Below are 14,820 nucleotides of genomic sequence, written 5' to 3' on the forward strand. Positions count from 1 at the left end.
TTGACCATTCCTTGACCTGCATTGATTAGCCATATGTCCAAACTTTCCACATGCATGACATTTCACATTTATTCTATAATATTTTGTCCCATGACCATACTTCTTACAATTTGAACATTGACCGGGAACTGCATTATTATTTTGATTTGCTCTATTTCTACAATGTCTTGCCATATGACCAAATTTATTACAAACAAAGCATCTACCATTAAATTTATGTGCATTGGGCTGCCTTACCGGTGACCTTTGATTCCAGTTGACCTTTTGATCATCATGCATTCCAAGTGTCTGATCTTCATTTGTAATACCAAAGCTTTCTCCATGCTCAAATCCAAGACTAGTAGTGTCTCTGGTGTCCCTTTGATCCTTCAATAATTCATCAAGCTCAGCATAACTAATCTTGAATTTTTCTTTATACTCACTTGTAGTGGTCAGACCATTTCTCAGATTTAATATTTGTCTCTCCATCTCTTGTTCATTAATTTGGGATTGTACCAAATTAGTTCTCAACGTATCATTCTCATAAACCAACCTAATACATTCCTCAGATCTATCTTTTTAGAGATATAGAAATATTTTCTTCCTTCTTCTTCCAGTCTTCAATCTCCTTTGACATCCTCATAGTTAAGGCTTGCATTTCATTCCTTATGACCATATTCTCCTGACTCAGCTTTTGACATTGTTCCTTAAGGGCATCCTTCTCTTCTATCTTGTGTAGTTGACAACCTCTCCTGCAAAGTAAAAATGAATTCCTTTGTAGATCTCAACTCATCTTGGAACTTCATGTTTCTCAATCTTTCACTAGCATAGTCTTCAAGATATACTTGAAGTTCATTCCTTAAACTGATCTCCATAGATTCTAGAAACAAGATCTTCCTCAAGTTGTTAAACTTCCTCCGAGGCACCAGGCTCTAATACCAATTGTTGGAAACCAAGAACATTGAGAGGGGGGGTGAATTGGTAGTCTACCAGAATGGAGAAATTTAATTTTATTAATACAACAACTTATCATCCGATAAACATAAAAGCATATAATAATAAGAAACAATGAAACCACAAAAGATGAACACCATAACACCATAGATTTATACGTGGAATACCTCAAAGAGGAAAAACCACAGTGGAATTGGAGACCCACAATATCTATCCACTGATCAGATGAGTAAATATTACAATAAGGGGCCTACACATGTAGGAAGGCCAACAACCTAGAGCACACTTCTCATCACAAAAGGAGTCTCACTGACTACAGAGAGGTTATAACCACCTCAATATAATTGGACAACAATCCAGAAGAGTGAACTGCCAATGATAACATCTACCATGACTGATTACAATCCTGGTTAAGCTCAATGCCGGAGGCCTTAAACCTCTTCTACAAACCCAACTCAATCTCCAAAGATCGACCAAATCCTCTGCTCAATGAATATTACATTGTTCGCTCCTTACATATCCATATACATTACATCATGATCTACAATGAGATCTTACATCATATTTATACCAACCCTAAGGCCTAAACCAATTAGCTCGGCCACCTAAAAGATATTCCAATAAGATCATTACATACATCCATAATACAATGATATGCCATGTCGGCTTTAGACCAAAACAACATTAACCAATGTTAGTTGAATGAGAGGGGGGGTGAATCAGATAAAATCACAATACAATAATTCCAATCAGATTCAACCTTGGTAGAACTTACTTGATATGCAACTATGACTGTAAATCATTCAAACTCATTAACAAATAAACTTGAAACGTCAAAACACATTTAACACCAGATTTAACGTGGAAATCCAAATAGGGAAAAACCACTGTGGGATTTCAAACCCACTAAGAAAATATACTCTTCTAGAGTATGCTCAGTTAAAAGCCAATCCTATTAAAGATTACATAAACACATTGCTAGATGTGACCCGATCAAGGGATTTCCCTCAGATCTATCAGAATCTTGCACTTTGTTAGAAGTGACCTTGTCAAAGGATTTCAAACACTCAATTAGAATGTTACCTTGCTAGAGGATTTACAAATAAGACTTTTAGGTCCACTCAGTTAAGAGATTTCTTGTCACTTACAAAAATAAATAACAGTAATAAAATATATCTGCAACTTCACATCTGAAATGTTATAGCAGACTCTATGTGCTCAAAATAATCTTGTCATATGACTTATCTTCTTCTTTGTTGGGCTTCTCACTCTGTTCTTCAATCAGATCTTCAATCTTCTATACTCTATAATCAGTTCTGGGGCATCATTGTTCTTCTATTTTCCCGCATACTTTGTTCATCAACTTTCCTTATTTATAAGCAATTCCTAACCACTTAATCTCCTTAATCACATTTCCCATGATTAATCTTAGCCATCAGATCTTCAAACTTGACTAGGTTCATTGAATCCTTTGAACTGAAAAACATTTTATCTTTCCTTGAAACTTGTATTCCTTCCTTGGTACTTGTGCTCAGTTATGACCGTTCAATCTGTGTTGTAGATCTAACTCTTGAATTTTCATTGCCGTTGATCCTTAACAAACTTCTTGCATGACATTCCAATCTTCTATAAATCTCTAGCTCATTAGCATCCTTCATTTAATAATGTATTTATTCATCCAATGCATTCTATTACTGTTCGGTTGATACTCGGTTAATACTTAACTTTACTCGGTAGACATTTGGTATTCTTCTCAGTAGATTTTCTTGCCGACGATGCTCGGTGACTTCTTCCTTCTTTAACTGACACCGATAACCTTGGAGTTTACCGACTAGCTCCTTGCTCGGTAAAATAGAATAGTATCAAACCTTTACGCATTATATTGCATGAAATCTTTTCTCCTTCTTATTCACTCTTCAAATACACATATATAGGATATCAAAACAATCAAAATAACATAATCTCATCACTGTCTAACTAGGTAATAGTTGCCCATTGAATAACTTATTACTCCCCTTCATTTTCACATTCTTTTAGTGTCACTTACCAACATCTTTATACTCATCAAAACATACTCTTTAAGATATGGCAACATCATACTGAATCAAAAAATCAATTGCTTGACATCAATGACAAAATAATATTATTAAGACAATAATCATCCTTTATCAATTATATCATCAATCTCCAACAACCTTCTCAATATCATCATACCAACAAACTTATTGTAATGCCAACAATCTCCCCCTTTGGCATTGATGGCAATACCAACTTGATTTATTCCAATTGATTCAAACTACTGTTATTCTTCTCCTGTTATCCTTGAGCTATAAACTTCTCCTGTAATCTTCTCCCCCTGTCATTAGTCATCTCCCCCTTTGACAACAATGCCAAAAGTAAAACTGATCCATGATTACTTCCCTTGTGAAGTAATTTCCTTGTTGTTAAAACATATACAAATGTATCATCTTAGTCTCGGTCAGAGCATCTTGTCTTCATTCACTATTTCCTGCACAACTTTAGAAAATCTTCTAAAGTGTGTAAATCAACATCAACTCACAAATAGTATTCTGTAGAGTCAAAGAATTGATGCTTTCACCGAACTCTTGTCAGTGAGTACTAGATAGGGGTAGGACCCCTAACTTACTTCTAAGATACTCAAAAGTGTCCCTTGGCAGTGGCTTTGTGAAGATGTCTGCTATTTGTTCCTTTGTGCTAACATATTCCAGTACAACTTTCTTTTCTTGAACTTCTTCTCTTAGATAATGATACTTTATAGAAATATGTTTTGTCTTAGAGTGCATTACCGGATTCTTTGAAATGTTAATATCACTTGTATTATCACAAAATATAGTTACTGGCTCGGTAACTGTCTCATTCATACCTTCCAACAGTTGTTTGATCCATGCTATATTGGTACAATTCAATGCTGCAGTGACATATTCAGCTTCAGTTGTTAACTGTGAAATGCATCCTTGTTTCTTGCTAAGCCAACTCACTAGTCTTTCTCCCAAAAAGAAATCTCCACCGCTTGTTCTTTTCCTGTCATCAATATTTCCTGCCCAATCAGCATTAGTATAGACTTTTAAGTCAAAATAATTCCTCTTTTTATATAGTAAACCATAATCTTTAGTGCCTCTCAAGTATCTGAAAATTCTCTTGACTGCTATCATATGGGTTTCTTTGGGATCTGCAAAAAATCTTGCAGCTATACCTACTACATGTGCTATATCAAGCATGTTGTGAACTAAATATTGCAACTTTCCAATCATAGATCGGTAAAGTGTCTCATCAACAAATGTAGATTCATCATTCTTTGATAGTTTACAATTAGTAGTCATAGGAGTACTTACAGGTTTAGAATCCTCCATTCCAAATTTCTTCAAGATTTCCTTTATATACTTGGATTGAGTAATGAAAATCCCATTTTTCATTTGCAGTATTTGTAAACCTATAAAATACTTTATTTCATCAATTAATGACATCTCAAATTATTTGCACATTTCATTTCCAAAGTTCTTACATAAAGAATCATTTCCACAAAAAATAATATCATCAACAAATATGGCTGAAATCAGTATTCCATTATCCTCATCATTCTTCATATACATGTTGTTGTTTTCACTAGTCCTCATAAATCCAATCTTTATTAAGTAAGAGTGAAACCTTTCATAACATGCTCTAGGTGCTTGCTTTAGGCCATATAAAGCTTTGTTCAACTTACATACCTGATCTTTATTCTTCTCTTCAATAAATCCTTCAGGTTGTTCAATATAGACTTCTTCTTCTAGTATACCATTCAAAAATGTAGATTTAACATCCATTTGATATACCTTGAAATTTTTGTAAGCAACATATGCCAACAATGTTCTCACTCCCTCAAGTCTTGCCATAGGTGCAAAAGTCTCACCATAGTCTATTCCTTCTTCTTGAGCATAACCTTTGCAAACTAGCCTTGCTTTATTCTGAATGACCTCACCTTTTTCATTTAGCTTATTTCTGAAAACCCACTTTGTATGGAATACATTTTTCTCTTTTGGTCTTGGGACCAGTGTCCATGTTTCATTTTTCTTGATTTGTTCAATCTCTTCCGTCATAGCATTCACCCAATCTTCATTGCTTAATGCCTCTTTTACTATCCTCAGTTCAAACTCAGATATCAAACATGTGTTCTATCTCAGTTTGTTCCTTGTCATCACTGGAGCATCCTTATCTCCTATAATCTGACTTGATGCATGATTTCTTCTGACATATTTTGCTAATATAGGCTCGGTAGGCTCTATATGATCTTCTTCATCACTTGGTAACTGAGTATTTTCTTCATCGGCTTTCTCGGTAAGACTTCTCGGTTGTACATATACAAACTCTTCATAATCTTCTGGTTCTTTGGAATTTCCTTCATCATTATTTTCTGCAAATTCATCAATTTTCACATTTGCACTTTCCACTATTTTGTTAGATGATTTGATCAGACATTTAAATGCTTTACTCCTAGAGGAATAACCAAGAAATGTTCCTTCATCGCTTTTCTGATCAAATTTTCCATTTCTGTCATCTTTGTGAACATAACATCTACTTCCAAATATTTTAAAATAACTTACATTTGGTTTCTTGTCATACTAGATTTCATACGGTGTCTTCATAGTTCCTTTCTTCAGTTGTACTCAGTTTAGGGTGTAAACTGCAATGCTTATTGCTTCTCTCCAAAATATTTGAGGTACTCTCTTTTCTATCATCAAAGTTTTGGCACAATCTACAATTGATATGTTTCTTCTTTCAACTATCCCATTTTGTTGTGGTGTTCTCGGTGCAGACACTTGTCTCTTTATACCATGATCATTGCAAAATAAGTTAAATTCATCTGAAATGAACTCTCCTCCTCTATCAGATCTTAGACATTTCAACTGTCTTCCTGTTTCTTTTTCAACTCTTGCCTTATACCATTTGAACATTTGAAAGGCTTCTGATTTCTCTTTTAAAAATATAACTGACATCATCCTTGAGTAATCATCCACAAATAATATGAAGTATTTATCACCATAATAACTTTGAACTTTCATAGGACCACAAAGATCAATGTGCACAAGATCTAAAATTCCTTTAGAAGTGTAAGACTTACTTGTAAATCTTGATTTTGTCATCGTACCCATCTAGCATCCTCGGCATATTGCATTCTTGGGTTTTTCCAAGCTCGGTAGACCTCTTACATGGTGCTTCTTACTTATTTTGATCAGGTTATCAAAATTTACATGACAAAACCTTTTATGCCATAACTAGGTATATTCTATTTTTGCATACAGACAATTGTTCCGAGTTGAGTCAAGATGAAATGTATTACCTCTTGTTTGAGTCCCGATAGCAGCCAACTTTCCATGTTTGTCATGAACTTTGACAATTCCTTTCCAAAATTCTATTTGGTATCCTATATTGTTTAACTGTGCTACACTCAACAAATTGTATTTGAGACCTTCAACCCAATATACATCATCACATTTAGCATTGTCAAGAAGTGTGATAGAACCTTTACCTTTCACAGGACATGGTGCATCATTACCAAATCTTACATAACCTCCATCATAATCTTCTAATTTAACAAACTTGTGTTTATCACCTGTCATGTGATGTGAGCATCCACTATCTATGATCCAAGAATCATTATTATTTATGTGTGATATTAAGGCTTTTTCTTCATACCTTTCTTCATCTGATCCATCTTTGATAGCCACATATACAACTTCCTCTGTCTCAGTCCCATCAGATTTATCATCATTGGATTCCTCATCAGCTACTAAGCATGTCTTTCTATCTCTCCTTCTAAAGTCTCAGTGCCCTCTGTCTATCTGTCATCTCGATATTCTCTCTTTTCACTAGATTCTTTGTCAAGATAGTTAGAAGCCATATGTCCAATTTTATCACAGTTAAAACATTTTAAAGGTAACTTTCCTTTATACTTACCTTTGCCTCTCGGTAACCCTCTGGCCAATAATGCTTCAAACTCTTCTTGCTTTCTGATTTCCTCATATAGTTTGTTTACTTCTTCCATGTTTTTGCAAAATATCTCACTTGCTCCACTATGATTTCCTTTAGCATACTTATACATTCTATCATTGTAATCATCAGATTCACCAAGATGAAAAGAACTGAATGCAAATTCAACTTTGTTTACCGAAGACCCACTGTTATCAAAATTACTTAACTCAAAAGCATGTAGCTTACCAATAGTAGCATCCAAAGAGACTGGCATGTTTGGTACAGACCTTAATTCATTAATTACAGAGACTCAAATGGCATAAGCAGGTAGAAGTGTTCTCAACAACTTACTTGTTGCATCCTTTTCTTCAATAGTTCCTCCTGCTCCTTTGATTTGATTGACAGTTTCCTTTAACCTTGTACTATATTGGATTATGTTCTCACCTTCATTCATTCTCATGGATTCAAGTTGTCCTCTTAGACTGTCTACTTTTTCTCTTTGAACATGTTCATCACCACCATACATAGATGTAAGCTTATTCCACATAGCTTTGGCATCATTACAACCTTGTAGATCATTAAACTGAGTCGGTCAATGCTGATGTAATTTCAATCATTGCTTGAATATGTTCTTGCTTTTCCTTTATTTCTTCCATTGTCATAGGGTAGGTGCTAGGTGTAGTGTAATCATTCTCTAGATAATATGTTGCATATTCTCCAATTCCTGATAAGTGCAGTTTCATCATTTTCTGCCATGTGCTGAAACTTGACTTGTTCAACTTTGGTGCATCCCTTTTATGAATCTTTGGATCTTGCCTCAAGTTCCTTTAAACTTTTCTTTCAGAATTCTAGCTCTGATACCAATTGTTAGTTGAATGAGATGGAGGGGGGGTGAATCAGATAAACTCACAATACAATAATTACAATCAGATTCAACCTCGGTAGAACTTACTTGATATGCAACTATGACTCTAAATCATTCAAACTCATAAACTGATAAACTTGAAACATCAAAACACATTTAACACCAGATTTAATGTGGAAACCCAAATAGGGAAAAACCACTATGGGATTTTGAACCCACTAAGAAAATATACTCTTCTAGAGTATGCTCGGTTAAAAGCCAATCCTGTTAAAGATTACATAAACACATTGCTAGATGTGACCCAGTCAAGGGATTTCCCTCAGACCTATCAGAATCTTGCACTTTGTTAGAAGTGACCTTGTCAAAGGATTTCAAACACTCAATTAGAATGTTACCTTGCTAGAGGATTTACAAATAATATTGTTAGGTCCACTCGGTTAAGAGATTTCCTATCACTTACAAAACTAAATAACAGTAATAAAATACATCTGCAACTTCACATCTGAAATGTTATATTAGACTCTATGTGCTCAAAATAATCTTGTCATAAGACTTATCTTCTTCTTTGCTAGGCTTCTCACTCTGTTCTTCAATCAGATCTTCAATCTTTTGTACTCTGTAATCACTTCTGCAGCATCACTGTTCTTCTATTTGCCCGCATACATTGTTCATCAACTTTCCTTATTTATAAGCAATTCCTAACCGCTTAATCTCCTTAATCACATTTCCCATGATTAATCTTAGCCATCAGATCTTCAAACTTGACTAGGTTCATTGAATCCTTCAAACTAAAAAATGTTTTATCTTGCCTTGAAACTTGTATTCCTTCCTTGGTACTTGTGCTCGGTTATGACCGTTCAATATGTGCTATAGATCTAACTCTTGAATTTTCATTGTTGTTGGTCCTTAACAAAATTCTTGCACGACATTACAATCTTCTATAAATCTCCAACTCATTAGCATCCTTCATTTAATAATGTGTTTATTCATCCAATGCGTTCTGTTACTTCTTAGTTGATACTTGGTTAATACTGAACTTTACTCAGTAGACATTCTGTATTTGTCTCGGTAGCTTTGCTTGCTGATGATGCTCGATGACTTCTTCCTTCTTTAACCGACACCGATAACCTTGGAGTTTACCGACTAGCTCCTTGCTCGGTAAAATAGAATAGTATCAAACCTTTACTCATTCTATTGCATGAAATCTTTTCTCCTTCTTATTCAGTCTTCAAATACACATATATAGGATATCAAAACAATTAAAATAACATAACCTCATCACTGTCTAACTCGGTAATAGTTTCCCATTGAATAACTTATTACTCCCCTTCATTTTCACATTCTTTCAGTGTCACTTACCGACATCTTTATACTCATCAAGACATACTCTTTAAGATATGGCAACATCATACTAAATCAAAAAATCAATTGCTTGACATCAATGACAAAATAATATTATTAAGACAATAATCATCCTTTATCAATTATATCATCAATCTCTAACAACCTTCTCAATATCATCATACCAACAAACTTAATGTAATGCCAACAACCAGTCCATAAATCCCACTGGTAACATATCAGGAACATCCTCCAACACGTTACAAATACTGGTCCATAACCTAGATAAACTGAGACCCAATTTAGGTCCACACATGCTAAAGCAGTGATCCCAATCATCCAAATATTGAACATGATCACCATCAACATCCTCAATCTCCACTAGAAGCTGCACCAACACAACTTATGCATCTTGTCAAATATTCTCAGTAAAAGCTCTACCGATAAAACCTTAAACCCTTACCGATATAGGCTTACTAGAGTGTATGATAGCATCCGATCACCAAGTCAATACCAATTGACCAAAACATACTCTAAAAACATGTAACACATCAAACCAAACATATTCCATTGATCCAAACATGTTGATAGTATCCAACTGATAGTCCCTTTTGCCGGTAACACTAGTTCTTCTACCAATAACCAAAACCTGTTTGTTGGTAACCAATCATAAGAGCTAGTGTTGACATCAATGACAAAACATCAATGCAACACATAATCAGTTCCTTCATATTGCCAACACTTTCATTATTCTTTTCTTTTATGGCTAAAAGTAATAATTAATCATTTGAGTCATCACAATCTTCATCTTCATATGAATGGATCTCCATTGAATAAAAACTATTTGGGTCTCTGTCATATATTCTTTTATTTTTGTCATCCTCTTCTATAATTATCCTTTCTCTTACTATCGTCATCAAGTCTCTTACAATTATCTTCCTTAAAAGTACATCTAGCAACATAATGACCAATTCTTACACAATTAAAACATTTAAAAGGCAACTTACCTTTGTATTTTTTGGATCCTCTCTTTTGTCTTCTCACAAAGTTTGCTTCCTCATCATCCAGATTATTGCTTGTTTCAGGCACATCTTCAATCTTCTTGGTATCTTTGAATGCATCATCCTACTTAACATTGTGATGACCTTCAAACTTTGATATCTCAAAAGTAGAGATTGATCCATATAGCCAATCCAAGATATATTTATCCATAAGGTATGACTTTCCTCAATAGAATACAACTTAAGTCTATAGGATCTAGATAGTTGTAGCATCATAAATTACCACTGGGCTAATTTACACCTCATATTTGTGCCCCTACTTTAGCACCTATCCCCCTCATCTCCTATCTGGGTTTGTGCAGTGCCTTAACTCCAACTTTTATGCCATATACACCTACCAATTGATCCTATGGAGCTATGTCCTTCTCCTTGGGAATAATTTGAGGTCCCTGATTGAGGAGGACCAGAGCGCCCAGTGCCCTAGTCCCCCTCAATGGGATCCAATTTTAAGTGTAGGATAAGACCTATCACTCCAGCGGGAAATGAAATCGGTGGCTCTATATGACCATTGGAGGTCGGCCTAATCAGTAAATTGGCCTAGGATCTCATATATAAAGATATTTGATCAGCCTAATTTCATACCTAGCAATTTCATTCAATCAATCATGCATTCAAGCATTAAAGTGTTCATCATCAAGCATTTCCAGAGATCTTCAAGGTTGCATTTCTTTCATTCAATCATTGTGGATCAAATTACATCGTTCATATACAAGCATTTGTGTGTGATTAGTGTTTTGTCATGTTCATGCCATTTCATACAACATATGTGATTACATTCAAGAAGCAAAGCATCATTATCAGTCATTGTAGATTTGAGGTATATCTTTTCATTGTTTATTTCAGTATTTGCAGTATTTCATTCAAAGTTAATTCCTAAATTGAGGTTTGACTTAGGAAAACCCCTATTCCCAGCCTATTTCCCTTCTTTAGTGCGTGCAAAATTAGATACAGAGTTGTGATCTTCAAAATCAACTTTATTTCCAATGACGAATCAATCCCCCATTGGGGTGTGAAAAGTGTGGACGACTAGAGCAACCATTTATTCAGTCTTAACAAATTAGGAGATTCATCTAGGAATAGGTCTAAATACGCTTATATTCCTTAGATCCAGGTTCATGGCTTAATCTGACGACTTTAGCTCATTATTCATGCATTTTAACATCAATTCTAGCACATTTACCTTAATTTCAACATCTTCAACAAATCAATTCAACTTAAGGGAAAGAAGAGGCACACTTAAAAATCCTTGGAATTAGATCAGAACCTAGATCTATCAGGTTTAGATATATCTAATTCCTATATTTCCCTAATGTAATGGTCCTTAAACAAAATTAGTGGTTTTACTACATCTAATGGTGGAAACCCTAATTTTCACCATTACATTTTGGTAAAACCAACTCCTTACACCTTTATTTCTGATTTATGTTCTCCGATTTTACCGTTTATGCAATTTAAAATTCAAATTTACATTCACATGTTAAATTTTTATTGAATTTCATAAATTTAGAGGTTAAATTCACAAACACCCTAATTTTTAATTCTAAGATTGCGCTTGTGGGTTTACTAATTTGGATTGATTATTTTAGATATGAATCTCATTTTAATCAAATTGCATAAATTAGAGGTTTAATTCACAAAAACCCTAATTTATTTTGGTTAATTTGATTTGTGAATTGCATAATTTTTCAAATTCATTTTCAAATCTGATCTTTATGATATGTTATGCTATGATTTAGAGGCATTTATCTTTCAAATTCACAAACCGAATTGCTTAATAAATTGGTTAATCAATCACTTTTACAAAATTTTGCATTGCTTAATCACAATTTTTAAATTCAAAATTCAAAATTTCCCTCCTTTATTCAATTTTCCATGTATATATTGAGTGAAAATTATATTGGTTACATGAAATATGAGTTTCTTGTTTGATCATAAGTGTATATGGAGTTCTTATCTTATTTTGCTAGTTCAATTTCAAGTTACATTAAATATGTTCATGATGTTCTCTTTCATGCATATGATGATAATTTACTTCTCCCTTTCATTTATAGCTATGATTTACCCTCTCCCAAAATTTGTCCTATAAATTAGGGCACATTGGCGCAAGAAGAGAATATGAACACTTCTTTCAAAGATCTCCCTCCTAAAGATGGAGCTTTGGAGAATGATGTTCATCCTTCTCCTAAATGTACCTCCCACATAAGGATTGTTTGGTGCAAGATGATGATATTGTAGCTATTTTTTCTAGCGATACCATACCTTCTTTCCATGATTTTTCCCCTAGAGATTAATCATTAATGACATATGATGGTCCCTTTCTTAAAGATTGTCTTACTCATGACAACACTTTAGAGCAAGAGGATGATAAAATTTCTCATCATTATAATGTTTCCAATGCTCTCTCTCCCAAAAATGAAAAACCTAACAAAGATCAAATCAATATCATTCATATTGTTGAAGAAAATAAGGTTATTATCCACCTTCATTAAGATGTCTCCCTACCTCAACAAAGACCAAAATTTATTCCCGATTATCATGTCATGCCTTACACATATGATAATGAAGTTTTTTCTTTGGAAACTTATGAAAACATACAAATTGAAGCACAATATACTCTGCTGGTCCCTACAATCCTCTCTCCAATTCAAACAAATACACCATCTCCTACTAAAGAAGTTCCTAAAGAAGAAATTTTGGAGGATGATTGGGGGTCCTTAGATTTCACACCTCCTTTTTGTAAAAAATCTAAGATAAATGAATTGGTCACTCAAAACATTTTTCCTAACACATGTCTAGAAATTGATTGGGCCTCTTTAAACTTTAATCCAATTCTACCTAAGAGTGAACTCTCTGTTGATCCTACACATGGATACAATGGACAATTTTTAGGATGTGCGCAAAAAATTCTTGGAAGTCATGATAAATCACACTTTTCTAATGAAAATCTAGGTTTCCATCCTTTTTCTTTGTCAACATCACCTCCTTTATTATCTAGTGAATCCACATTTTCTCATTCCAGTATGGTACTACAACAAGATAAAGTTTTGTCCAATATTATTCATGCCAATTTAATCTCTCTTATTTGGCCTAAAAGAAGAAGGAAACATAGACAACATCTTGAAAATTCTTTTTATAAGTATCATCAAATTCATGGCCATTATACTAATGAGTGTCAAGCTTTGAAAATAAAAATACATTATATTGATTTAGGTATCATAAAAGTAACATGTGACAATGAAAGACATATTTCTCATAATCATTTTCAAATAACATTCAAGTTCCTATTGTGTTGCTCCTCACTATACAACATTGTTAGCCCACCTATTAGGGGCTCATTATCATTCATGGTAGTACAATTTTAGGTGCAATCATAATTGGTGAGCAACATAATAGTCTATGTATTCTTGTCTCTATGCTTGGGGCCAGGGTTTCACTATTTCCTTTATGGATTGCATTCTTCACAACTTGATGTCCTTTCTTGCATAGAATTATCCTTCATGTGAATACATGTGTTTTACTTGGTTAGGACTTATTCTTTGTTTGAAACAATATGTCTCTTATGAATAATCTCTCCTTTGGAAATGTATGGTCCTTAATCCTAATTTCTCCTTGTCCTATTGCTTGGGAGGGTAAGGATGACATTTTCCTTCTCTCTCTTATTTTTATAGATTACCTCTTCTTTTGTGTTTTATATTTCATAACTTGATGTCCTTTCTTACGTGGAATTATCTTCATGCGAGTACATGTGTGTTCCTTGGTTAGGACCTATTCTTTGTTTGAAACAATATGTCTCTTATGAATAATCTCTCTTTGGAAGATTTGTAATCCTTCCCATTGTCCCTACACTTGGGGAGCAATGATTAATCTCTCCTATCCTTTTTAAGGATCCCCTTTTTCTTTGTTGAGTGGTGTATGCTTATGAATTAATGTCATTCTATGTGTGAAGTTGTTGTTTTCTCAGTGATTCTCTCTTATGCAAGAAGTGTGTATCCTTGACTATGACCTCTTTTACACTTAGAAATGTAAATCTATCATAAACTTACCCCTCCCATTGGGTTAAAAATGTATCATATCAAGAATCCCTTTCACCTAGCAAAAAGAGGAAAGTATGCATTCTTGTTCTCCTCCTTTTCTTTTGGTAGAAGATGTTATGTTTGTTCAAGAACTCCTCTTGGGTAGACATCTTTTGAACAAATATCTCTTCTCCTCCAATGATCCTCTTTACACTTGTTGCAAGATATCTCTTTTTCAACTATCTTATCCTTTCTTATAAGAGTATTTCCTCTTTAGATTGGATTTATGAACATTGTTTTCTAAAGGATATATCCTTGGTGTTGAAGGTTGGGTATCCTTGTTTCTAGCTTCCTTAAGACATCAACATAGGACTATGTTGGCATTTTAAAGGGGGGGGGGCTGAGCACTCATATTGCCCTCTTTGTACCATATCTTTGCATGTCTTAAATGAGTGTTCAGATTTGATGGAACCAGAGAAAACAAACTCTTATATGAGATTCTTCACACTTGAAACCAGACGCATCATTTGATATATGTCTTAAACAGGGGTGACTCTTACATGAAATATCCTTGAAACCAGGGATAAATCTATCTTAAACAAGGTTACACATTCTTGAAGCCAAATTAGACAAACTC

This window comes from Cryptomeria japonica, chromosome 5, assembly GCF_030272615.1.
Source record: "Cryptomeria japonica chromosome 5, Sugi_1.0, whole genome shotgun sequence".
In the NCBI taxonomy this organism is placed as follows: Eukaryota; Viridiplantae; Streptophyta; class Pinopsida; order Cupressales; family Cupressaceae; genus Cryptomeria; species Cryptomeria japonica.